The sequence below is a fragment of the Gossypium hirsutum genome, chromosome D01, assembly GCF_007990345.1.
Source record: "Gossypium hirsutum isolate 1008001.06 chromosome D01, Gossypium_hirsutum_v2.1, whole genome shotgun sequence".
Classification (NCBI taxonomy): Eukaryota; Viridiplantae; Streptophyta; class Magnoliopsida; order Malvales; family Malvaceae; genus Gossypium; species Gossypium hirsutum.
In genome coordinates this window covers 38,860,879-38,887,941 of record NC_053437.1, presented here as the reverse complement: position 1 = coordinate 38,887,941, position 27,063 = coordinate 38,860,879, and the positions used below count along the sequence as shown (strand labels likewise).

The 27,063-nt window shown below is 35.2% G+C and overlaps 1 non-coding gene and 1 pseudogene across 1 annotated transcript; one reads left to right on the top strand and one right to left on the bottom strand.

The window, feature by feature from the left end:
* Nucleotides 1-11,850: 11,850 nt before the first annotated feature.
* On the bottom strand, nt 11,851-11,957 carry LOC121214303 (small nucleolar RNA R71). Its single transcript, XR_005909887.1, has one exon. It is a non-coding gene; the product is annotated as a small nucleolar RNA R71 (small nucleolar RNA).
* A 14,285-nt stretch (nt 11,958-26,242) lies between these two features.
* Nucleotides 26,243-27,063, top strand: part of LOC107921477 (non-lysosomal glucosylceramidase-like) — a 96,373-nt pseudogene continuing 95,552 nt past the window's right edge.

Sequence of the window (27,063 nt, the reverse complement as noted above, 5' to 3'; positions counted from 1 at the left end):
GGGAAATTTGGTCGTTTTAGTAGACTTTATAGGAATGTCCCGTTAGAAGTACAAGGGGCGGTATTTTTGACAAATCTGATGGAGCTACCGTTTGGGGAGTTCGACTTAATTCTGGGTATGGACTAGTTAGTTGAGCATCAGGTTAGGTTAGATTGCACGACTAAAAGGGTTGTTCTGAGGACTGTGGAAGATAAGGAAGTGGTTGTGATCGGTTAGCGTCAAGATTACCTTTCTAATATGATCTCCACTCTTTTGGCTAAGAAATTGGGTCGGAAAAGGTGTGAGGAGTTTTTGGCCTACGTCTAAGTTTCAGTTTTTGGGGACTCTTCTATTGGGGATATCAGAACAATGAGGGATTTTTCGAATGCCTTTCCTAAGGAGTTATCGAGTTTACCTCCGAATCGAGAAGTTGAGTTCGGTATTGAGCTTCTACCGGGTATAGCCCAGTGTTCATCACTCCATACTGTATGGCACCGAAGGAGCTTACAGAGCTTAAGGCTCAAATTCAAGAGCTTTTGGATCGTGGGTTCATCCATCCTAGTGTGTCTCTGTAGGGGCACCGATTTTGTTTGTAAAGAAAAAAGATGGTACCATGAAGATGTGCATCGACTACCGAAAGTTGAATAAACTGACTGTGAATAATAAGTATCCACTTTCAAGGATCGACGATTTGTTTGATCAGTTTCAAGGGGCTTCTGTGTTCTAAAAAATAGATCTCCATTCTGGGTATCATCAGCTTAGGTTTAAGGAAATAGATGTTCATAAGATGACATTTAGGACTCATTATGGGCACTACGAGTTCCTAGTTATGCCCTTTGGTTTGACAAATGCCCCAACTACATTCATGAATTTGATGAACTGAGTGTTTCAGCAGTATCTAGATCAGTTCTTCATAGTCTTCATTGACGATATTTGGTTTACACTAAGACCGATGATAAGCATGATGAGCATCTTAGAGTAGTGTTTCAGATACTCCGAAAGAAATAGCTCTACGCTAAGTTGATCAAGTGTTAGTTCTGGTTGTGTGAGGTAAATTTTCTAGGGCTCGAAGTTTCTTCTGAGGGGATATAAGTTGATCCTAGAAAGATTGAGGCGGTGCTTGATTGGACACAGCATAAGAATGCATCTGAGATCCGCAGTTTTCTAAGACTTGGGGGATATTATTAGCAATTTGTCGAAGGCTTCTCATTAATTGCAGCTCTTTTGACTAAGCTTCTGCGTAAGGGTGTTTCATTTGTCTAGACTGATGCGCAACAATTGAGCTTCGAGAAGCTCATGTCTATTCTGACTCAGGTTCTTGTTCTAATAAAACTTGAATTTGGTAAAGAGTTTGTGGTCTATAGTGATGCATCACACATTGGTTTGGGTTGTGTACTGATACAAGATGGTAATGCTGTGGCTTATGCATCCTGTCAGCTTAAGACACACAAAGGGAATTATCCGACGCATGATCTCAAGTTGGCTGCTGTGGTTTTTGGGTTAAAAACCTGGAGGCACTATCTGTACGATGAGAGGTGTATCATCTACACTGATCACAAGAGCCTCAAGTACCTCCTTACTCAGAAGGAGTTGAATCTTAGGCAGCATCGATGGGTTGAGCTACTCAAAGATTATGACTGCATTATAGAGTATCATCCTGGTAAGGCCAATGCTCTTAGTTGTAGAGCGATGACTGATTTGAAAGCAATGTTCGCTCGTCTTAGTTTGTTTGATGATGGAGATCTGTTAGTCGAGTTGCAAGTTAAGCCGACTTGGATTGTTTAGATTCGGGATAAGCAGTTAGGGGATGAGTCTTTGGGTTTACGGTTCTGTTAGATTGAGAGTGGTAGTACTTCTGATTTTAGACTGAATAAGGATGGAGTCTTGTGTTTTTTAGGTCAGATTTGTGTACCAAATGACTCTGATCTGAGGCAGTCTACTCTAAGGGAGGAGTATAGTAGCCCTTATGCTATGCATCCTGGTGGTAATAAAATGTATCGCGATCTCTGCAAACTGTACTGGTGGTCGGGTTTAAAATATGAGGTTATGGATTTTGTTACTCATTGCCTAACGTGCCAGCAAGTTAAGGCTGAGCATCAGCTGCCTTCGGGTTTGTTACAACCTGTTAAGATTCCCTTATGGAAATGGGAACGAGTGACGATGGACTTCGTTAGTGGGTTGCCCTTAACACCCACTAAGTAAGATTTTGTTTGGGTCATCGCAGATCGATTGACCAAGTCCGCTAATGTTATTCTGGTTCGAACAGACTACTCTCTACAAAAGTTAGCAAAGCTACATATTTCTGAGATTGTAAAACTGCATGGGGTTCCTGTTTTGATAATTTTTAATAGAGATCCTAGCTCCACTTCTTGGTTCTGGAAGAAAATGCGTGAGGCTCTGGGTTCGAGATTAGACTTTAGTATTGCATTCAATCCTCAAACCGATGGTCAATTTGAGCGGGTGATTCAAATACTAGAGGATATGCTTCGAAGTTGTGTGATAGATTTTCAAGGTAGTTGGGAAGATTTTCTGCCGTTAGCTGAGTTTACCTACAATAACAGTTTCCAGTCTAGCATCCAGATGGCACCTTACGAGGCCTTGTATGGTCGTAAGTGTCGTACTCTGCTATGTTGGACTGAGTTGGGTGAGCGTCGAGTTTTGGGTCTTGAGTTGGTTTTCAAGACTGAAGATAAAGTTAAACTAATTCGAGATCGTCTAAAGGCGGCTTCTAATAAATATAAGTCTTATGCAGATTTGAAGATGAGAGATATCAAGTTCTCTGTGGGTGACTTTGTTTTCCTTAAGTTTTCTTCGTGAAAGAAAGTTTTGAGGTTTGGTTGGAAGGGCAAGTTGAGCCTTAGGTTCATCGGGTCGTATTGAATTTTAAAGCGTGTGTGGCCGGTTGCATATCAATTGGAGCTACCTCTAGAGTTACACACTTAGATCTGAATGTGAATCTGACTGTATATTTGACTTTTGTATGATTAGCATGTCTATTTCTGTTGGGTAACACACTGAGTTCACGAAAACTCACTTGTGTCTATTTGTTCTATTTAGGTAATCCAAAGACTTAGGCGGATCGGTACAGTGGAGTCTCGCGATGACCACTAGATTATGAGCAGACTTTAAATAAAGGTTTTTAATTAACTGTAAGGATTATTTCTGGGAGTTTTGTAAAAAATGGACTTTTTGGACTGTTGGACTCTTATTTTGGTTTGGAGGCGACTTAACTTTTATAATCACGATTTGAAAAAAATAAAGGATTTTCTGCACACACGAACTAGATTTCCAAAATACAACAATTTCTAAAAACTTCCGCAGTAGATTATGTTTGGACGAATGATTTAATTAAATAATGCTTTCAGTAACAATTATAAAACTTGGGTGCTTTATCAAACGTCTAAACAAAGCTTATCAAAATATCACTGTTTCCAAAATCCCTACCTTGTGACATCTCCGGATTTTGCCATAACGTCTAGCCCGGGTTTGGGGTGTTACAGGCATTGTAAACTCTAAGTTATATAGGTTCTTTTAGTAATTTATGACACATTTTTACTTAAATTATTAATTCTGAGTATTTAAAAATTAATTGGGTGAATTTTGTTCAGATTAAGATAATGGACATGATTTGACAAAGAATGCAATTTTGTGCTATTTTGTATTAAATTTATACATAATTTAATTATTTTATGCTATATACTAATCTTGATTTCTTTTTTGTAGTTGGACCAAAGACTTATGCATAGCTTATTTATTAAAGCTACATGAACATGGGCCAAATTCACTCTACATGGACGACAAAGGCAAGGAAATTTGGGTAATGAAGAAATTAATTTGATCCAATTAAAGTTGGTATAATTAATGAACAAGTCTGACAAGCATTTGGGCCATCAACTCATCCAAATAAGGGAAAATGAAGCCCAATTCGGCAAGGGCATTTGGGAAGCTCAAAATAAACTTTTGAGAGATTTATTTGAGGTCCTTACAATTGCAAATAAATCAAAAATCAGCACACAAACTTTACCCTTGAAATTGTCCACCACCTTGCTTGATTCAAGCATGATTTCATGCATGCATCAAGAAATTAAATAACCCCCTATCTCCACAAATTATGGCAAGCCATGGGTGTCAGAAACCTAAGGGATTTTAAGCTATTTTTAGCAAACATACTAGCCATCCATCCACTATAAATACTACATTCTACATCCCTCAACAATCATCCCTTAATCATTCCTTATTTCTCAAACATCATTCATCCCTCACTCTCATTTCATTTTCTCATTTACTTTCTTTCTTTCCACGCATAAATATCCATATTTCTCTTAACCAGCAAATCCTTGAGAAATTACTCTATCGGTTTGCCACCTTGAGGAGTAGTTTTTGGAATAGCATGTAATATCCCTTAACCGGGTCTAGCAGTTTCAGGTATATTTTTTCAGGTTCCGAATGTGAAACTAGGAATTTATGGGGTTTCTAATCATTTTTAATTTAATTTAGGAGGTTAATTTCATCTAAAATCGATTAAACAATAATAAAAAAAATAAAAAATATTTTTGGAAAATTAATTTTAAAGTAATTAAATAATTATTAGTGAGAATAATTAATTTGGGTCAAGAAAAAATTTTACAATAATTTTTATTGGGGGTTAATTTGAGTTAAATTTAAATATTAATTAAATGAGATTTAATTGTAAAATAAGGGAAATTTTGTAGTAAGGGAAATTTAAATATTAATTAAACCTTGAAGTTCATAATTTTGAAAGGAAAGGATCAATTGGTAAAGTAAGGAAAATGTGGGAGTGGCCATTAGGCAAATTTCCCAATTTTTAAATTTCCGGTGGATTGTTTCAGTTTTAAACACGATGCATCTAGCCTAATTTTCGCACCATTTACATTAGATTAGAGAACTATAAAATTAATTTTCTTTGCATGTTTTTAAAGATCTATCATGAAAGGAGAGATCCAACTAATTTTTTTCTCAAATACTCTCTCAATTCACCTAAAATTATTCTCAAAAGTAGCCAAAAACATTTTGAAATGTCTCAAGCTTCTTAAATCAAGATTTTCAATCAACGAATTTAGAGCAAATCAAAGGTAATCTTCAATCCTAAACTTGTTTTTATAAAGATTAGAAACATTTTTACATGATTTGAGAGTCAATTAAAATATTTTTAAATGTCATCTTCTTCCAAGAACACATGGTTCTTTGACGGTGGATCTTGAATTTTGAGAGGAAATCCACAAATCAATGGATGTTCCAATTCAAAATGGATCTATTAAAAGGTTTTGGGCCTTAGTTATCAGGATTACACATGATTTGTCAGGTAATTTCAAGAAATCTGAATTTCATCATCTTCATGAACCGGTTTTTCAGATTTTTGTAAAATTGATTTAAATGTGAAATTGATTCTTAGTATATGTGACAGCCCAAAATTGACCCTAGTCGGGAAGTGGGTTCGGGACCGCTAAACCAAGTCACCGAAAGGTTTGAATGTGATGTTTATTGTCTAGAATATGTAATCATGAATGTGTGAAAATTTCAAGCTTCGATTTAGTCGATTGCATGTGAATTTAGTCAATAGGACTTATATGAGAAAATTTTAAAATGTGATAGGTCAATGCATGAGGACCTATTAGTGCATGTGGAAGAAAAAGGGGACTTGCATGTCAAATTCCCCCTCCCTAATATGTAGTGGCCGGCCATGCTATGGGTGGAAACATGTCACCAACATGTTGTGTTAGTGATGTATGGTGAGGAAAATAAAATAATAAGCATGATAATTAAATAATGAAAGGAAGGGTGATGAAAAAAAAAGAAAAAAAATAATAATGGTCTCATGCATACACCCCATTGCCGTGAGCTAAAGGAAGGAAAAGAAAGGTTTTGTTCATCCTTTTTCAACCTCTTTTGACCGAAAATCCTAAGGAAGAGGATTAGGAGGAAGTTTGGCCATGCATGTAACTAGATTGAGGTATGTTTAATGTTATTCTTTGAGATTCATGTATATTTTAAGTTGTAAGTTCAAAATCTACCTAGCCATGGTTCAAACTTTGTTAAATGATGGAGATGACATTCGGCCATGAATGTTACGTTCTTGGTTGGTATTTTGATGTCTTTGGTGATGAGGTAAGGAGATGGTTGACTTTGGGTGTTTAATAAAAGGGTTTGGATGTGAGAGTGTGTGAGAAGTAGAAATAAGGAGTCTTAGCAACTCCATGAAGGTTTGGCCATGGTAGTTTGAGGATTAGAGATTTTATTTCTTGTTAAAAATTTGATGAATCCTAGTGTGTGAAGTGTTTGAACCAACTAAGGATTAATAGATGCATGGGTACAAAGTAGGAAGAATCGGCTACTATGGTTGACACCAATGCCGAATGTAAAGATGTTATAGTAAATAATGTATGTGATTTGAGTTGATAATGTGAAAAAGGATAATTAGATGTATTATAAATGATATAAAGATTTTAGAAATTATTTTGGTTAGGTGTGTGTATGATTAAGTATATTTGGCAATATACTTAAAGTGAGTACTTGATATTATATGGGAGTATGTATATTCGGCCACATGAGTAAATATATATATGATGTTAAATTTGATTATGTATAATGGGCATTAAGATGTGGAACTTAAGAAATGTAGTCATATGTGGAATTACATGATGTTATAGTTGACATTGTACACACATACATCCATTCGGCCATCAACATGAGTAATTAGTGAGGATGGTTGCCGAATATACAAACATACATAAGCATGTGTAATTGAATTATGAATGTTTAACAAGATGGTTAAACTAGTGAATTATTGACTAAGCTCAAGGAGCTAAAGGAGGAGAATCAAGCAAAGGCAAAGAAAAGATCACTGAGTAGCCGAGTTGGAACCGTCTTACCCAACACAAGGTAAGTCATTAAGCATGTAGTTGGTATTATTTCAAATGGTCATAATGTTTATGTATTGATGCTGAATGGAATGAATAAATATACATATATATATATGCATGTACGTATGTGATGATGAAATTGTTGAATGAAAAGAAAAGAGGTAAGATGTACTGAGTTGTTGATCTCGGCACTAAACGTGCGGGTATAACCATTTATGACCATGAGATTGGCGCTAAGTGCGCGGGATTAAATTGTACAGCACTAAGTGTGCGATTTGACTATGTTGCACTAAGTGTGCGAAATGAATATGATGCACTAAGTGTGCGAATTGACCATGCGGCACTAAGTGTGCGAGTTTGACTATGTAGCACTAAGTGTGCGATTTGATTACGTAGCACTAAGTGTGCGAGTTGATTATATAGCACTGAGTGTGCGGACTCAATATACATTCGTGAATCATTATGGACACTATGTGTGCGACACTATTGAGTCGATCGCGGACAGCGGATCGGGTAAGTGCCTTGAGTACATGGCTAATAGGTGCTATGCTTATACTTGGTGTTGAGCTCGGTAAGTTTGAACCTATGTGACAAATATACTTGAAGTCACGTACATAAAATTTATCGTAGGATGGGTGAAAGGCCGTTTAGTCGTTTGATTGTAACGAAAATAAATTGATTTATGAAAATGCTTCAATGTCCTATTGATGAGTATATGGAATGTGAATGCATGAATTGATATGAAACTGAATCGATAGGTTGGAGGAACTATGGTATGGTTCGGTATGGATGGAGTAAATTGTCTCGTTCCATTTTGTTTCCTCTTGTGATAATGTTATTGATGGATGGTAGTGCATTGCTTATGACTTACTGAGTTATAAACTCACTCGGTGTTTCCTTGTCACCCATTATAGGTTGCTTGGACTCATCTATTTTTGCGGGGTCAGGCCGTCATCGAAGTCATCACACCGGATAGCAAGTTTTGGTACTTTCTTCTTAGTTGGCTTAGAAGAACATTTTGGCATGTATGAGCTATTACGTTGTGTTTGAACTTTGGCATGTAAACTTTAAGCCATGCGAAAATGGCACGAATGTTCGATTGAGTTGGATCAAGGGTAGGCATGAAATGGACCTAGTTACTTTCGTAACAGATGCTGGCAGCAGCAGTGTCATGAGATTGAAAAATCACTAAAAATAGTAGGAGTGGAATTAATTGATGAATAAATTATGTAATCGAAGCTCGATGAGTCTGTTTTCATGAGGAAGTAACGAAAAGATCATATGGGCAGTATATTAAGAGATAATCAGATTTTTGTGGGACAGGGCCAGAACGGTTTCTGGATTCCCTGCTCCGACTTTGGAAATTCATTATAAATTAACCAGAGATAATTAGGGGTCATACCATATATGTACAGATTCCTCTCTGAGTCTAGTTTTCATAGAAACAAACGGCATCAGTATTGAAGCCCCGTGAAGGGAGATATCCAAGTCGTAATGGGCAAAGGTCAGTGTAGTCGACCCCTGCAACATGGGAGACTTTGACTAATAAACTGTACTAATTGGCCCGACCAAAAATTCTGGAAAAAAATACATAGATGGGCACATGAGTCTAGTTTCTGGGAAAAATTACGAAACTGATTTTCGAGTTACGAAACTCAAGATATGATTTTTAAAACGACTAGTACACAGATTGGGCAGTGTCTGGAAAATAAATTTTATAAGGGGTTAAAGTCAGTTAACACCTCGTGTTCGACTCCGGTGTCGGTTTCGGGTTCGGGGTGTTACAGTATATGTGTATTTGGTCTAGTATTAATGTTTGGAAGTGATTAGGAGGCCTGGAGAGATCGAATTTGTGAGGAATTGAGTTTTCGACTTGATGTTACAAATCTAGTAATGTATCTTTGTGAGAGAATTTCAATTAATATAGTTAATTAAAATTTGTGTTTATTATAGCATTGGAAAAATGTAATGTCTACTTTACCTCTGTTGAAGCTCGGAATCTTGAAGAAGACTGAGATAACTTGAATTGAAGCTTGGAATTACTTAGTTGATCACTTGTTGTGATAGAATAAAATTGTGTGGTGAGTGTTTCTAGGGGTGATTTGGGAAATTGACCCTTAATTATGTTTAATTAGTAGCTTAATTAATAATTTCAATTAATTAATTATGGTTGAATGGTTGATTTTGCAAGATTGGTATTAAATGTGCAAAATTTGAATTTGTATTGGAAAAAATGGTAAGTAAGCTTTTTAGGTGTTGTGCTATTTAATTAGATTAATCTTAAGGATGATTTAAAGCATGTGTACTAATTTTTTTTATCATGATATGTTGGTGTTACAATTGGTAATTGAATATAGAAAATTGGCAAATGAATTACTTGATTTAATTGGATGTTAAATGGCTATGTTACAAGTTCCACATAAGCATCTTGTCACATTAAATTGAACACAATAATAACTAATTTATATCTATGTTTGACGGAATATATTGGCAACATGCATAGTGGATCCATTGGATATAGTTGGCATGCCATAGTATTTGTACGAACTCGCCTTTATTTATGACATTGTGAGCATATGACTCTAGGTGGACTATTGTTTGGAGTAGATAAGGGAGTGTTGAGCAAGAGTCTCCACTCAATGGGTTATTTGAGGCACTATAAGGGAGCGTGTGCTTTGGCCCGCTCAACTCTGTAAACTGTATTTGATATTTGTGGGAGCTTGAAAATCCATTTATCCTATGTATGATCACTCGATTAAGTCATGAGAAGTGTATGCCAATGTATTTATATGTGGTTGTTGCTATATCAATTGATGATTGAAAGCCGTGAATAATTGCTTTTTCGTATTTAAAATGCTTATGGAAATTAAATTGACATGTTTAATTATTTGGCTGACAATTGGTGAATAATTGATTGTGCATTAAACATGAATTGGACATTAATTTACTAGTCATTTTTCTTAACACTCACTGAGCTTTTTAAAGCTCGCACCCTCACAATTTGTGCAGATAATCATCAGGATTGAGGAGCCGAGGAGCCGAGCAAGAGAGTTCAAAGAGATTTAGGCTTGGTAGAGACTTTATTATACATTTTAGAGACTGTAATCGGGCATTGTGGAACTCCCGAAAATTAGGTTAATTTTTATTGTAATTGGACATTGGACATTGGACATTGTACAGTTATTTTGGATGGTTATATGATAATTTGGAGGCATGATAGATAACACAGCGTATTGTTGCTTGATAACACGGTGTGTGAAACATGAAATTTATACTAACGATTATTTAAATGAAGCTTCCATGGAGTGGTTTACCAGCGACTAAGGTAGGCCACTTGTTTGTTTTATTCGGCGTTTGATGTGCATGAAATTAATTGCCTAATTCTATTTAATTGAGGCCTAATTGTTGTCAATAAATTCAATTGAAGTTGTGTGTATATGTATGTTAGCTAATTGTAATTAAATCGGGTTAAATTGACCGTTTAAATATGCAAAATCGAGTTCTAAAATGAGTTTTTTTGCAAAAATAGGTGCAGTGGTTTCCACACGTGTGTGTGCCTGCCCACATGGGTGTGTGAGGGGTTGCACACAAGCGTATGGGTAAGTGACACGAGCGTGTGGAAACTGGAGCTATCACACACGGGCATGTGGGATTTCCACACGGGCATGTGCGATCTGCCTAAAATTTTTTCTGATGTAAACACGGTCGTTTAATGACACACGACCGTGTGGGTTTTTGGGGGTTTGAATTTGTCTTTTAAATTGGCATTCTAATTTTTTTATGTTACAATTTAGTCTTGAAAATTGATTAGTCTAATTAGAGCCCTAGATGATAAAATTGGTAAAATTTTAGGATTAGTCTCATAATGGTAAACTTCGATATAAAAACACTTAATTTCTAACTCAAAATAGGTCCCGATATTTTGTATTTGTTACAATTTAGTCCATAATAGTAAAACTTGAATTAGGCATAGCAAACGAACTCAATTTAAGCTAAAATTTTTAGGCTTGCATAATTTTGACTAAAAGAAGGCCAGTAAATGTTTAGATCTAAAATTGGGTTAAGTTATACTATAGGTGGTAAAATGACAAAAATGCCCTTAAGTTAAATTACCTAGGAAAAGTTTAAAATTGGCTCATAATTTGCTTCCACATTAATAAATAACTAATATTTAGATAAGATTGAGGTGTTATAAGGTCGGAGTGCGTCTTGGATGGTTATTAGTCTAGGAGTCACTTAGGTGGCTAATGTAACGCTTCGAATTCGGGTCGGTCCATCCTAGTTGGGTTTGGGGTATCACAAGCACCTGTGAGAATTGGAGGAAGCCTCCACGATTAGTCACTATGCTTATGAAAGAGTTTCTTCTTCTGTTTTGCTCTTTCTTAATTATTCAATATGTTTACAAATTGCTTTGTTGTTTTTTCATCAACAATGGTAGCTTAATTATGTTTAGCTAGGATGATTGCATCAATTCAATAAAGTTTATTTAAATGATGTTATGATGTTCTGTGTCTCAGTCGGTCATGTTTTCAATTAAAATCATGCATGTATTTCATTAATTAAAATGTGATTGAATGCATTAGAATTAGTTCTTTAGTCTAACCTAGATGGTGGCTAATAGACACAATAATTGAAAAGTGCATGCTTAATTTATATCCGACCCAGAGAAAATTAAGGTTCATAATAACTTGATCGAGGCATCGTAGTTTGAATTGAAGCCTGTGATGTTTTAGATACTTCAAATAATAGGCCAATACAGTGGAATTCCCACAGAAGATCCACATCTTACCTTCGATTATTTATGGAGTTGAATGATTCCTTTAATATGCCCGGTGAAAGTAAAGACACGTTGAGGTTGAAGTTGTTTACGTACTCGTTGCAAGATCGAGCACGAGCATGGCTTAATTCATTGCCACCTCATTCAATATCAACTTGGTAAGAATTAGCTAAACACTTTCTAGTAAAGTATTTCCCACCTAGCAAAAATGCTAAGTTGCGGAATGAGATCACCACTTTTCAACAATTGGATGACGAGTCCCTATACGAGTTGTGGAAAAGATTCAAGGAGTTATTTCATAGATGCCTTCACCATGGGATTCCGCATTGCATCCAATTCAAAACATTTTATAATAGTCTCAATGTACAAGACTTATAATGAGGTTTACGAGACCATTAAGAGAATACCTAGTAACAATTACTAGTGGCCGACAAAAAAGCAGCTTCGTGAAGATGAGTAGTCGGAGTACATGAAGTAGATTCCCTTACTTCACTCTCAACTCAAGTATCTTCTATCTCTTCAATGTTGAAATAGTTTACTACTAACGATTTAAATTATGTTGCAGCTTAGCCACCAATCCACTACCAAAGAGATGAATTGAACAATAATTACATGCAACATCGATCAAATCAACCTCTTGGTTTCAATCAACAAGTTCAAAAATCACCGCAAGTTGAACTTTCCAATAATTTGGAGAATTTGTTGAAGGCATATATTGCTAAAAATGATGCTCTGATTCAAGGCCAAACAACAACATTAGAGAAACTAGAAAATCAAGTGGGACAATTAGGTAATGAGCTTAGAAGCAAACCCCAAGGTGTTGTACCAAGCAACATAGAAAATCCTTCAACAGTTGAGTCTTCTAATAATGTTGAGAACTTATTAGAATCATACATGGCGAAGAATGATGTACCTTTGAGAAATTTGGAGAACTAGATGGGGCAGTTATGCAACAAACTTCAAAATAGACAACAAGGAGCTTTGTCCAATGACATGAAGAACCTAAGAAAACTGGGTAAGAGAATTGCAAAGTGGTTACTTTACAAAATGGAAGGACTTTGGAACCCAAGTAAGTTCAGGTTGAAGATGAACCTCTCAAGAAAAAGGAAAATTAACAAACAGTTGAAATTAATGTACCACAGAAGCCAGACTCTGCTAATTCTGAAGAGGTAAAATCTAAACTAATGAATTCTGATAAGCTAATACCTTCGTTAGATGCAGATATATTACCTCAAAAGAGCTGTCCATTCCAAGTCAAAGTTCCACAACCTTCATATCCTCCAAGACTCTAGCAACATAAGCAACAACAGGATACTCAACTCAAGAGAATATTGGATGTGTTAAAATAGCTACGTATCAACATTTTATTGGTGGAAGATTTGGAGCAAATGTCGAACTATGCAAAAGCTATGAAGGAATTTCTGTCTAAGAAGAGAAAGCTTGGGGAATTTGAAACTCTAACCCTAACTATAGAATGTAGCCTATTTTTTCAGAACAAGTTGCCTCCTAAGTTGAAGGATCCAAAAACTTTCACCATACTTTGCAATATTGGAGAACCTTATTGTGGTAAGGCTTTGTGCGATTTAGGATTGAGTATCAACTTGATGTCTATGTCTATGTTTAGATGATTAGGTATTGGTAAGGCCGGACCGACTGCAGGTTCACTTCAAATGGTGAATCGATCTTTGGCATACCCAGAAGGAAAGATCAAGGATGTGTTGGTACGTGTTGATAAATTAACATTTCCTGTTAACTTTATTATCTTAGATTTTGAAGTAGATAAACAAGTATCGATCATCCTAGGAAGGACTTTCTTGACAACCGACAGGACGATAATCGATGTACAGAAAGGTGAACTCACCATGTAAGATTAAGATAAACAGATGACCTTTAATATAATTAAGGCCATAAGATCTCCTGATGAGGTTGAAGATTGTTCTACTGTTTCCAAGGAAGATCCGCTGGTACCTGCAAAATTAGAATACAATGATCCATTGAAAGGTATTTCATCTGACTCTCCACATCAAGATGAGATAAAACATGTTTGGAAGATAACTCGGAAGGATTCAATTCTAAAGCTCAGTTCAAATCATTAGAACTATCATCACATGAGTACAAGAAACCCAACCCATCAAGAGAAAAGTCACTCGATTTAGACTTAACGATTTTGAAAAGGTCATTAGATACTAAAAAGAGTTCTATCGAGGGATAGAAGAGATTGATCCAGTCTCGAGTATTTGATCCTAGGAAACTCGATTCTCAATGGTTAAAAGCAAGGATCATGGATCCCATCTATGACATTCAGTGGATGGAACTTCTACCAAAGAAATAAGGTATAACAGAAAATGAGCTCATTTTGTTAGGGATCATCACGAGTAGGTAGATTTGTATGAATGGCAGGAAATTGAGCAAAGCAAAGCAGAAAGACCATCTCCCATTGCTATTCTTTGATCACATATTGAATATAATTTTCGGGCCACATTATATCTTCTTTCTAGATGGATACGATTGGTGTTATAAATGGTCGATTGACATCACCTTTGTAAGTGGCAATCATCAATAACATTGAGAGAGTTCTCTTCACTTTCTCTGTTGTTAATTTATTTTCATTTTTTTCTCTCATTTGAATAAATGGCATGATTAGAAAATTTTTCTTAAATTAGTACATTAAATTAATTCTTTCTAAGGAGATTGGAACTTAAGTGGGACCATTTGTGACCCCTCCAACCTTTCTTGGGAACTTAATTTAATGTAATTTTTTGAAAAAAGTTTTCTATGTAGCCTACAAGGGATTCTAATTTTTGTTTTCAATTTCATGTTTATTTTCATTTTTTAGTTTTATGTTCAATGAAAGGGTCAAGTTGGCCCAAGGTTTAATCAGTTTATTTCTGTCAAAATTTTATTTCAATACAGATAATAAAATTTTTGCAGTTGTGGGCTAAAGGCCCAGGACAATGATGAGGAGAAAAATATCCAACATTCGCTGCCCCGTCCCTTCATCACAGCATCAGTTTCCCACACTGCAGCAGTCTTGGAAAAAAAGAGGATGGATTTCTTTTATTTCGTTTTCTTAGTATTATTTTTAGGATATTTTTACTTAGGAATGTTTTGTTTTATGCATAAAATCTATAACACCCCGAGTTTTGGGCCTAGAGAAAATAGGTTTTGAACAAGGGACCAGTTAGGAGACTGCACATAAATGTTAAGTTGTGCAAGGAAATGAAATAAATGAATGTCTGCTTCAGTGGTTAAGTGATTTAGGAGTGTTTGGAAGTGTCTAAGAAGTCAGGGGTTAAAGCCTTGGCTTATGCAAAATTTTCATTTTAAGTGAATAAAATCCTTAGATCTAGATAGTAGGTCCTTAAATTATTGTGGTTAAAATATGATACAAAGGAGTTGTTAGTCTAGTGGTAAGGGGCGTGTGGACTGTACATGGGGTTTAAGGTTTGAGTGGTAACGCATCAAAAAAAAGGAGTATTTATTTTGCTGCCTAATTCGTGTGGGAGGTAGAGTTGGATTAAAATACTATTAAATAGAGTTTGAACTGGTCATAGAGAGAATTGAGGAGAGAATATTGGGATTTGGGGAGTTGTTGTTATGGAGAGATATATATCATCTCATTTGTTTCTTTTTCTCGATGGGAGATCGGCAAGGTTGCTTCCATTCCTAACTAATGGTAGTCGAGGTTGATTGGCACATTGCCTGGGAACCAAGGGTGCGATGATCATTGATTTTCGGAATAAGAGTGTTCAGGATAAAGGGAATCTGCAAATCGCAACAGGTGTGTAACCACCCCACTGTAACTGTAGAATGAAAAAAGCCGAAAAGCTAAAATACAGCGTCGAGTTCACACGAGTGTGCGATCGCTCCTGTGGTAAGCCAAACCCATGAACCATGGGTAATAAACTGTAGAAGCCTCCATGAGCGTTTCCATGGGCTTAGGCCATAATGGGCCACGTTGGGCCGAAATGCCCCCACAGGGTAAAATGACTGAAATACCCCCATAAGGTAGAATGACCGAAATACCCTTATAGGGTAAATGACTAAAATAGCCCCATAAGGTAAAATGACCGAAATACCCCCATAGGATAGAATAATCGAAATACCCCTATAAGGTAGAATAATCGAAATAACCCCATAGGATAAAATGACTGAAATATCCCCATAGGTAGACTAATCGAAATAACCCCATAGGATTAAATGACTGAAATATCCCCATAGGGTAAAATGACCGAAATACACCCATAGGGTAAAATGACCGAAATACCCCATAGGGTAGAATGACTGAAATACCCTAATAGGGTAAAATGACCGAAATACCCCCACAGGGTAAAATGATCGAAATACCCTTATAGGGTAGAATGACCGAAATACCCCCATAGGGTCTAATGACCGAAATACTCCCGTAGGATAAAATGACCAAAATACCCGCATAGGGTAAAATGACTGAAATACCCCATAGGGTAAAATGACCGAAATACCGCTATAGGGTAGGATAACCGAAAAACCCCCATAGGGTAAAATGACCGAAATACCCCCATAGGGTAAAATGACTGTTATACCCTTAGGAGATGAAATGACTGTTATGGCTTTATGTTATGTATGATTTATTTGCTCTATGATATGTATGACTATTATTGAGTATGACATTTTGCATACACGTATGATATTATGTCACGATATATTGCATGGGGATGGGTTGTTATATTTGGAGGAAGTGTACCGTACTGATAAGGTTACACAGGTCGCCCAAGACGACCGTGGACCTACTGATCGCTATATGTCGTTTATCTTACTAGCAGCTTTGCTGCAGTACTGCTTAATGCCGCAACCGTGCTAATCTTGGTGTGTTTGGCTGGGTGGGTCGATTTTATCCCCACATGGTGTGTTTGGCAGGACGAAGTGGTGTGTGTAGAGGCTGGATTGGGTAGGATTTCTAGCTGTATATCTTCTCTGATTAATGATTTTGTACTGTTACTTCATCAATTAATGATATTACATATTGTTCACTACATGACTGATATTTATTACTGTTATGGGCTAAGGCCCCATTGATAATATTACTGAAATTGGGCAAAGGCCTTACTGATTACTGGCATTGTGGTGGGCTTAAGCCCAATCATATACTGTTACCAAAAAAGGATTAAACCCATACTGAATTAGACTGTTACTGGAACGGGCTCAGGCCGAAACTGCATTTATCTACTATTTAATTGACTATTTGCTTATTAGGGGATTACACACTGAGTTTTCGTAAACTCACCCCTCTGTTTAACTGTAACAGTAATCCCAGTTGTAGGCGGGTCGGTGTTGTGAAGGGCTCGAAGGTGGCCACATAACTGCAGCTATTCTACACTTGCTTTTATTTAAATTTAAAGTTTTTGTTGGGTTTTGTTTATGTAATAAGGTCATTTATGCTTGTCTAAATTTTTAATTGGGATTTTTCTTACTTGTTTTAAACTGCTAGTTTAGGAGAAGACGATTTTTCAAAATAATTATTGCTTTCAAAGACACGAAATTTAAACTTTAAAGTATTCAAAAGCTTCCACGACTTTAGATCAAGCTATATAACAATAGTAGATAACAAGGCAAATGTTTTGGGCTAGTTGACTTGTTAATTAACAATAAAGGGTTTTATTTTAAACTTAGAAACAAATTTTTTACCAACTAGTCTGATTTTCGAAAGACACTTCAATGTGACACACCAGATTCGGCCATAACTCCTAGGCCGGGTTTAGGGTGTTACATTTAGTGGTATCAGAGCTAAGTTGCAAAACTCGACTGTGGAATGAGTTTTGAAAATATTTAGAATTTCTGGAAAACTATTATTGAAGTGTTTTGGAAGGTTTACAAGTGTGGCACACGAGTCTCCAGTGCCGAATCTGTAAGTTTTCTTTATACTGTAGACTGCTTGAACTGAAATACACTGAGAGACGACTATAGATAGTAGGACTGTACTGAAACTCATTAGTTAGAGTAAACTGAGACTGTAGGAAACTGAAAACTATAGAGAGACCTTAATTTGCGAAAACAAAACTCTGATTACTTCTTTTCATAAGACATCTGTTAATAATTACTGGAATTACAAACTGATACATAAAATACGTTATTTGATATGAGCACAAGAGGTACACATGAACGAGATACAAGAGGCCATGGTAGAGGACGTAGAGGTGTTCGAGTTGGGTCCCCGTCGTTTGGCCATATACCTAATTTGGAACTAGGCAGCAGAAGCGTAGTGGTGGAGTCTAGGTTATGCGACTGATATGATAATTGGAAATTTCGAGGACGAAATTTCTTTGAGGAGGGATGAATTGTAACACCTCAAATTTTGATACTAGAAGAAATAGGTTTTGAACAAGGGAACCATTAGGAAACTGCACATAAATATTTAGTTGTGCAAGGAAGTGACATAAATGAATGTTTGCTTCAGTGGTTAAGTGATTTAGGAGTGTTTGGAAGTGTCTAAGAAGTCAGGGGTTCAAGCCTTGGCTTATGCAAAATTTTTATTTTAAGTGAATAAAATCCTTAGATCTAGATAGTAGGTCCTTAAATTATTGTGGTTAAAATATGATACAAAGGAGTTGTTGGTCTAGTGGTAAGGGGCGTGTGGACTGTACATGGGGTTTAAGGTTCGAGTGGTGACGCATCAAAAAAGGGAATATTTATTTTGCTACCTAATTCGTGTGGGTGGTAGAGTTGGATTAAAATACTATTAAATAGAGTTTGAACTAGTCATAGAGAGAATTGAGGAGGGATATTTGGAGAGATTTGAGGAGAATGTTGTTATGGAGAGATATATATCATCTCATTTGTTCCTTTTTCTCGATGGGAGATCAGCGAGGTTTTCAAGGTTTTCGTCGCTTTCTCCAACCTACATTGCTTCCATTCCTAACTGGTGGTGGTCGAGGTTGATTGGCACATTGCCTAGGAACCAAGGGTGCGATGATCATTGATTTTCGAAATAAGAGTGTTCGAAACAAAGGGAATCTACAAATCGCACAGGTGTGTAACCACCCCACTATAATTGTAGAACGAAAAAAGTTGAAAAGTAGAAATACGACGTTGAGACCACACGAGGGTGCGATCGCTCATGTGGTAAGCCAAACCCACGAACCATGGGTGATAAACTGTAGAGGCATCCATGAGTGTCTCTATGGGCTTAGGCCATAACTGGCCACATTGGGCTGAAATGGGTTGTGTGGGCTCATTGGGCTTGTGGGCCCCACACGGATGAAATCCACGATTTGTGGCAAATACTAAACTAGGCTAAGTAGATCTCATAGCCATGGAAAAATTTGGGCTGAACGGGCCGCACAAGCGTGTGGGCCTACTTGGGCCGAGTAACGGGCCTTGGGCTCATTTTCACTGTTTGACCATTTAGGTTACGTGACTCGCTCGAGGCGACTGTGGACCTTCCGAGAGATTGATATTTGCACCGAAATACCCTCATAGGGTAAAATAATTGAAATACCCCTAAAACATAAAATGACCAAAATACCCCCATAGGGTAAAATGATCGAAATACCCCTATAAGGTAAAACGACTGAAATACATCCATAGGGTAAAATGATCGAAATACCCCCATAGGGTAGAATGACTGAAATACCCTCATAAGATAAAATGACCGAAATACCCCCATAAGGTAAAATGACCGAAATACCCCCATAGGGTATAATGACTGAAATACCCCCTACGGTATAATGACCGAAATACTCCCGTAGGATAAAATGACCAAAATACCCGCATAGGGTAAAATGACCAAAATACCCCTTATAAGGTAAATTGACCGAAATACCCCTATAGGTAAAATGATTGAAATACCCTCTTAAAGTAGAATGACTGAAATACCCCCACAAGGTAAAATGACCGAAATATCCCCATAGGGTAAAATGACTATTATACCCCTAGGAGATGAAATGACAGTTATGGCTTTATGTTATCTATGATTGATTTGCTCTATGATATGTTTGACTATGATTGAGCTTGACATTTTGCATACACGTATGATATTATGTCACGATATATTGCATGGGGATGGGTTGTTATATTTGGAGGAAGTTTACAGTACTGATAAGGTTGCACGGGTCGCCCAAGACAACTATGGACCTACTGATCGCTATATGTTGTTTATCTTACTAGCAGCTTTGCTGCAATACTTCTTAGTGCCACAACCGGTGCTAATCTTAGTGTGTCTGGCTGGGTGGGTTGATTTTATCCCCACATGGTGTGTTTGGCGGGACGGAGTGGTGTGTAGAGGCTGGATTGGGTAGGATTTCTAACTGCATATCTGCACTGATTAATGATTTTGTACTGTTACTGCATCGATTAATGATATTACATACTGTTCACTGCATGACTGATATCTATTACTGTTATGGGCTAAGGCCCCACTGATAATATTACTAAAATTGGGCAAAGGCCCTACTGATTACTGGCATTGTGATGGGCTCAAGCCCAATCATTTACTGTTACGGGAAAGGGATTAGGCCCACACTGAACTGGACTGTTACTGTAACGGGCTTAAGCCCAAACTTCATTTATCTACTATTTAATTGATTGTTTGCTTATTAAGGGATTACACAGTGAGTTTTCGTAAACCTACCCCTCTGTTTAACTGTACAGGTAATCCCCAGTTGTAGGCGGGTCGATGCTGCGAGGGATTCGGAGGTGGCCACACAACTGCAGCTGTCCTACACTTGCTTTTATTTAAATTTAAAGTTTGTGTTGGGTTTTGTTTATGTAATAAGGTCATTTATGTTTGTATAAATTTTTAATTGGGTTTTTTCTTACTTTTTTTAAATTGCTAGTTTAGGAGAAGATGAATTTTCAAAATAATTTTTGTTTTCAAAGACATGAAATTTAAACTTTAGAGTATTCAAAAGCTTCTGTGATTTTATATCAACCTGTATAACAATAGTAGATAACAAGACAAACATCTTGGGCTAGTTGATTTGTTAATTAACAATAAAGGGGTTTATTTTAAACTAAGAAACAATTTTTTTACCAACGATTTCGATTTTCGAAAGACACTTCAATGTGACAAGCCAAATTTGGCAATAACTCCTAGGCCAGGTTTGGGGTGTTACAAAATCAATTGAATAATTCGCAAACATGAATAAATTAAACTCATTGCCTCTTCTTTAATAAAAGGGGAGGGATTTCTTTTATTTCATTTTCTTGGTATTATTTTTAGGATATTTTTACTTAATAATGTTTTGATTTATGCATAAAATCAATTGAATAATTTGCAAACATGAATAAATTAAACTTAATGCCTCTTCTCTAATAAAAAGTGAAGTAGTGTGATAATGTGAATTAACACATCTAGGATTGGATTGTTAAGAAAGACTTGGTACTTAAGCAATGTTCATGACTCACCTCTCTTTTTTTACTATCCTACCTGGTGTTCAGTTCTCATTCATTACTTTGTTTACACAATGAGGACATTACTTCTTTTTAAAGGGGGTAAGGAAAAATTTGCATGAATTTTAATTTTTTTTCTTAAGTACGATTTAGTGTTTACACATAAGTATGCTGAAATAAAATGATGTTCAAAAAAAATTTGTTCATAAGTTAACTCAAATGCAAGCATGATTTCTGATTATATCTGAGTTTTTTATGTTATCTTAGGTTATAAAATACTTTTATGTTCTTAGGTCTTATGTCGTCATTTGTCATGAAAATTTAATTTCCTTAGAAATAGACATGCATGAAGGTTTAAGTTCTTAGAATTGACTTAGTAACTTTCTTGAGGCAAAATCCTAGGAGGCATAAGAATCTAAACATGATATAGGCACATTTTCTTTGGATCGTTTGAGCCTTTCAAGCCTACCATATGAATTTAACCCTTGAAACCTTAGTTTGAGCCTTTAAGCTTATTTTATTGTTATTCAAATACATTATAAGTCATATTATCATCTTTTTAAGTTTTAGCCTATTTTTTCACCTATCTTAACTATTCTTGTACTGGTGAGCAAAGATCGAGGAAAAACTCAAAAAGATGTATATGTTCTATGTATGTTAAAAAAAAGAGAAAAATCTCTGTTCAAATGTCAAGCAAAAAGAGTAAAATAAATACTCAAGTATTAAGGAGTATTGTTTGGCATAAAGCTTCAAATTAAGTTTGGGGGTGGTAAAACCTGTTAGTAGGAAGGATGTACCTCGAAAGGATCCAAGGAAAAGTTAGGGTTAAGATTATTGAACTTAAAAATTTAATTCTTTTTATCCATACCTTGAGCTTAGCCCTATTACAACACTATAAAAGGCCTATTAATTTTGATAATTATGCTAACTACATTAGTGGAGAGGAAATGCTAAATTCAACATATGAAGACCATTAATTAAATCTTGTGACTATTCTGTCTAATTGATAAGGAAGCTTTGATTGACTGGTGAATATTATGTATGACCTTGAAAAGCATGCACTTTATGACTTATGTTAGCATTTTTCCTCACTTAATATAAAATTATGAAATATTGTTTGCATGTGGGCGACTATCAGCAAAAAAAAGTTTTGTGAGCATGACTTTGTTGATGTATGTTTATGTGCAAAAGTTGATTCTACTTAGGGATTCTATTTAAACTTATTGCGAGATTTTTTTACCTAAATTTTTGCTTTGCATTACTCAGGACGAGCAATGGATTAAGTTTGGGGTATGTAAACTCTAAATTATATAGGTTTTTTTAGTAGTTTATGACACCTTTTTACTTAAAATAATATTAACTCTGATTATTTAATAATTAATTGGGTGAATTTTGTTCATATTAAGATAATGGGCATGATTTAATAAAGAATGTAGTTTTGTGCTATTTTGCATTAAATTTATGTATAATTTAATTATTTTATGATACATACTAATCTTGATTTATTTGTTGTAATTGGACCAAAGACTTATGCATATCTTATGTATTAAAGCTACATGGACATGAGCCAAATTCACTATACATGGATGGAAAAGGTAAGGAAAATTGGGTTATGAAGAAATTAATTTGATCCAATTGAAGTTGGTATAATTGATTAACAAGTCTAGCAAGCATTTGGGTCATCAACCCGTCCAAATAAGAGAGAATGAAGCCCAATTCAGCAAGGGCATTTGGGCAGCTCAAAATTCACTTTTGGGAGATTTATTGGAGATCCTTACAATTGCAAATAAATTAGAAATCAGCACACAAACTTTACCCTTAAAACTGTCCACCACCTTGGTTGATTCAAGCATGATTTCATGCATGAATCAAGAAACTAAATAACCCCCTATCTCCACAAATTATAGTTGGCCATGAGAGTGAGAAACCTAAGGGATTTTAAGCTATTTTTAGCAGACATACTAGCCCATCCACTATAAATACTATACTCTACACCCCTTAACAATCATCCCTTAATCATTCCTTACTTCTCAAGCATCATTCATCCTTCACTCTCATTTCATTTTCCCGTTTACTTTCTTTCTTTCCATGCATAAACATTCATATTTCCCTTAGCCAAAAATCCTTGAGAAATTACTCTCTTGGCTGGCCACCTTGAGGAGTAGTTTGTGGAAGAGCAGCTGTGAGAATTGAAGGAAGCCTCCACGATTAGTCACCATAATTACCAAAGAGTTTCTTCTTCCTTTTTTCTCCTTCTTAATTATTCAACATGTTTGCAAATTGTTTTGTTGTTTTTCATCAATGGTAGCTTAATTCTATTTAGCTAGGATGATTGCATCAATTCAATAAATTTTATTTAAATCATGTTATGATGTTCTATGCCTCTATCGATCATGTTTTCAATTAAAATCATGCATGTATTTCATTCATTAATATGTTATTGAATGCATTATAATTAGTTGTTTAATCTGACCCAGATGGTGGCTAATAGACACAATAATTGAAAAGTGCATGCTTAATTTATATCCGACCCAAAATAAATTAAGGTTCATAATAACTTGAACAAGCTCTATTACCTTGCATAGCTTTTAGGTTTATGTGATTAAATTGTTTCAAACCAACCCAGTCCCTGTTACTTCACATGAATTCTAAGAAATCTTTAGTTAAATATGATCAGTAATATGCATGTTTTTCTTAGTAAAATATTTCGAAAGGACTTAATATTGGCTTCAAGCATATGAAAGATCGAGTTGCCAAGGAATATTTCTCCGGAACATTATTAGCATGATGAGAATGAACTAAGTTAATTGATGTGATTATCCTAGCCTATTCATGTTACTATTGTTGAAATCTTGTGAATTCTACTGCTAAGTCTATCTCATCCATTTTATTCATTCATCATACTTAGATTAACTTGCATTAAGGAATTGTTTGCATTAGTTATTTATTTTTTATATCACACCACTCAAAAATTATTGTGTTTTTTTTTTACAAATTCTTAACTTTAATTTTACAATTAATTGATTAACATACACAGTTTATGAGGAGACGATAACTCTTTTACTTACTTATTACTTGATAACGACTATGTACACTTGCACAAACCATGCGTTACAAGCATCCTGATGTTTGGGCTTGGCAACCGGGCCAGGTATAGGGTGTTACGTTTCGTAATTAAACAAAAATTATATTATTCGAGGATATTTTAGTATTTTATTTTTTTTAAATAAAATTTTTGGATGTGATTAAATTTGAACCCATACTATTTACATCAATAAAATATTAATTTTACTACTAAATCAAAGTTTGATTTTAATATATTATTTACATTTTTGTTTTAGTTTATTATATCCATACTTCTATTTAAGTCTCTAATTGAGTTAGTGTCACGAGTCAATCGGACATTAACTTGGTTAGAGAACTTATGAAAATATCCTTTTGTAATTAAAAAAATTATTTTATTTGAGGGTATTTTAGTCTTTTTATTTTAAAAAATAAAAAAAATTAGTTGTGATTGAATTTTAACTCATGCTATTTACATTAATAAAACATTAAATTTATCATTAAACCATTTATCATTAAACCAACGTTTTATTTTACTTTTCACAATTTTGTTGTCTTATACACATTGTATTATCTCCATCAATTGTATATATATACTTACTATTATTTAAGTCCCTAACTGAATTAGTGTTTAGAAATTACAGAAATATCCTGTTTTAAATAAAATAAGTTTTATTATTCAAAGGTGCTTTAGTTTTTTATTTAAAAAGACCAATAAATATATATATGGTGAGATTTGAACCCCAAGTCAATTACATTAGTAAAATTTTAAATTTACCACTCAACTAAAGCTTTTTTTTATTTTTTTACATTTTAGTTTTATTATGCACACTTTATTTTACAAGTTAACTAGACACCGACTATAGATTGATGGTAACGTCATGATAAAAATTGTATTTTATTAGTATTCTTACTTGTTGTATTTATGTGTTTAAAATTTTTTTTACTCACAATTTAATCTATTTTTTTTTATTTTAGTATCATTGGGGATACTTTCCAGAAGAAAGAGCTTTCTTACTCAAAACAAGAAAGAACCCTCAATAGCAATTAAGGACCCAAATCTTACAAATTTCAAGGTGAAAAGATAGATAGCTGGATAGGATCGTGACCCACTATCTAATAAGATAGGAACCAACGATATAAGTTTGAACTCCACACTTGGACGAGTGATAAGTTCGAAAAAGAAACAAGGATGACGCCACTAGTTTAACTAGATAAGTCAAGTTGAATCTTAAAAAAATATGAGAGTGAATAACTCACAAAGTTATAATTCATATATGTCAAAAGTTCTTAGTTAACCTTCAAAAGGTTTACAATTGGGCTATTTTTAAGCTAATATACAACCAGCTAAATGGACATGATTTAAATGTAGGTACATGATGCTAAAGTGATTTAATTTCCAGGTAGAATAATCCAATGAATTTAACTAAGTAAGATACCGAAATAGCCTTGGTTCATGGTGCTGATGAGTGAGTTGAATGGAGCTGGATTCGTTGAATGGAAGTAATATCTAAGAGGTGCACCGAATGAAAAGTAGCTGATGAATGTGCTTGCTTGCAACCGAATGGTCTTCAAGGTGTGAACACTCGGTTTTGTAAATATGAACAGCAAGAAACAAATGATCATTTGAAAAGGTAGCTGATCAGCTCATAATCTTTGGAAAGAGTACATGAATGATCTGACTGGGAAATGCACCTAGTAGCTCAAGGTACATGCACAATTGGGTGCATGAATTCTTCATTAATGAGCTACAATGTATCGGCTAGATGCATGTATATTCAGCTGAAGAAAGAGTGTCCTCCGTACATGCATAGTCGAATACATATTTCCACATTAACTAACTTTGATGAACTTAGAAGATACATGTATGATCAGCTAATAATCAGCTCCAACGTTCATGCATCTTCAGGTACATGCGCCATATTGAATGAGCTTCAATGAATCAGCATTGTGCATTTCCAGCCAAATGCTTTAATTCATGTTAAGAAAAATTAAAAACAATCTTTAAATAAAAAACACACAAATAAATATTTAATAAACTAAAACACATTTAATAGATGTAATTAAGCTGTAGTAAACTTAAATATAATTAAATGAGCTGAAATAATTAAGATGTCCAAAGTCTAGCTAGCTAAGTGAGCTAGCTGATTTGAATTCAGCTTCCAGCAAGTTGAAGATGCATCTTGTTGGTTCGTCCAGCTCCTTTGTAGCTTTCTCCCAAGCTCTTAGCTCAAGCTCGAGTAATTGGTCCAATGGGAAGCTCGAGGGGATCTCGTTTGGTGTTAGCTAGGTTCGTAGGCTGGGTCGCATCATAAGGTCATCAATGATAAAAAAAATTTTCAACTTGGTTTGATTATTTGAATAGCTTTGCGTTGCTGACTTTAAGTTTGTTAAGTAACATCGTGTATTTACTAGAACAAGACTGCAGATACACAACCTCCTCTCACTTTTGCAATTGCAGCACAAGAGAGTGAAGGTGTTCAGATTTCAGAGTGCCCCTGCTTTTTTATATCTGGGGACTCACCAGGCATAACTGCAAAACAAATGTGGCAAGAAATAAAACAGATCTCTTTACTTTCTCCCTCTATCAACATACAATAGGATCATTAACTCTTGCATTTATGATTCACCCATTCACTTTGCTTATCATTTACTAAATTTTGATTACGGTAATTGATGAGACTTGAATAATTTCTAATTAGGATAAATTGATTTGAATTCAGATCTAGATAGAATAAGAAACACCAAGTTAGACAACAAACAAGTAGTAATTAGGTCTACACTTGTCCATAAGTCGAGTTGTTTGTCTAAGTCTAAAAACCCGTTTGAAATTTGGGAGGGTTAGGACAAAAGTAATAGTTCTCAAAATTTGGGTTTCAGCAAACAAATTAGACCCATTTAAAATATGGGCTAAACTTGAGCTTGAACATTCAAAATCCAAGCTCCACTCGATCGAGATTTTTCAATTGTAATATTTTATATTATGTTGTGTTTATG